Raw genomic sequence first — 1,096 nt, forward strand, 5'->3', positions numbered from 1 at the left:
CTTCTTCTTCTTCTTTTGGTTGATCTTTGTTTTTGTTTTTTTCCTTAATAAACAGCTTCTATTTGACTTGTTCTATTTTTGTTTGTTTTGTTATTATGGTTAGAAAGAGCTATAGATGCAATAATGCCACAAAAATGTGTGAATCGTCTTCTCAAAATCATAGACGATCTTTGTTTGTACCTTCTGTATACACTTGCATTCTTTCAGTGAACACAGCTGGCGCTAGGACCCAGGGCGGGCGCTTGGGGAAGTCCTCTACTGCTGGCGGGGCAAGGCAGAGCGCACAGAAACACACACGTCCACGCACACAAGCATACACCAACACACACTCGCTGAGCTCTTCTCCGACAGAGGAGAGAGAGCGCGAGCGCAGAGAGAGGGATAAACAGAGGGATAGAGAGAGACTATAGGAACGCAGCGGCTTGTGTGTGTGTGCGTGCGTGCGCGCGCGCGTGTGCGTGTGTGTGTGGTGTGTGTGTGAAGGTACGCTCGCTCGGTGGTAGAAACGACTGGCGGGGCGGATATGGAGGGGCTCGGGAAAAACGCTGGGAACTGACCGAGCACCGAGACGAAGAGAGGGTCAGAGAGAGAAGAGAGAAGAGAGAGAAAGGACGGACGGACAGCACGGAAGGAAGGAACGAAAGGAGGAGAGGAGGAGAGATAGAAGTCTGACAGAGGAGCGGAAGACTGTGAAGAACGGGCTCGTCTGGAACACAGAAGGATCCTAAGGTGACTTTATGGGGCTTTAATGGCTGTACGCAGGTCCGTCAGAGGTGTGTGCGTGTGTGTGCGGGGTGTTGACATGTGCTGCATGGCTCGGCACTTAAAGGGAAGAGTGTAGGTGTGTGTGTGTGTGAGGGGTGGGCAAATGTGTGTGTAGCAGCCTATATTTATATACGTGTGTGTGTGACAGATAGTTTTTAGGGTTGTTTTTCCACAAGCTATAAAAGGGCTAAAGTGTGTAAGCGAGCTGAGCTGACCACCGTAAACTGGAGTGAAGGGATCAAAAGGAGTGGATACTTTTAAGGGAACAGCGTGATGCCATTCCAACACACACACACACACACACACACACACACACACACACACACACACA

General features: G+C 49.7%; 1 protein-coding gene across 1 annotated transcript in view; it reads left to right on the plus strand.

The window, feature by feature from the left end:
* Nucleotides 1-387: 387 nt before the first annotated feature.
* The window catches only part of LOC116397390 (forkhead box protein N3), a 62,691-nt gene continuing 61,982 nt past the window's right edge, over nucleotides 388-1,096 (plus strand). The window contains exon 1 of the mRNA XM_031872757.1: nucleotides 388-729. The gene's annotated coding sequence lies outside the window, so the exon portion shown is untranslated. The remainder of the gene's footprint in view (nucleotides 730-1,096) is intronic.

Source organism: Anarrhichthys ocellatus, unplaced genomic scaffold (assembly GCF_004355925.1).
Source record: "Anarrhichthys ocellatus isolate YVR2014 unplaced genomic scaffold, GSC_Weel_1.0 scaffold66, whole genome shotgun sequence".
In the NCBI taxonomy this organism is placed as follows: domain Eukaryota; kingdom Metazoa; phylum Chordata; class Actinopteri; order Perciformes; family Anarhichadidae; genus Anarrhichthys; species Anarrhichthys ocellatus.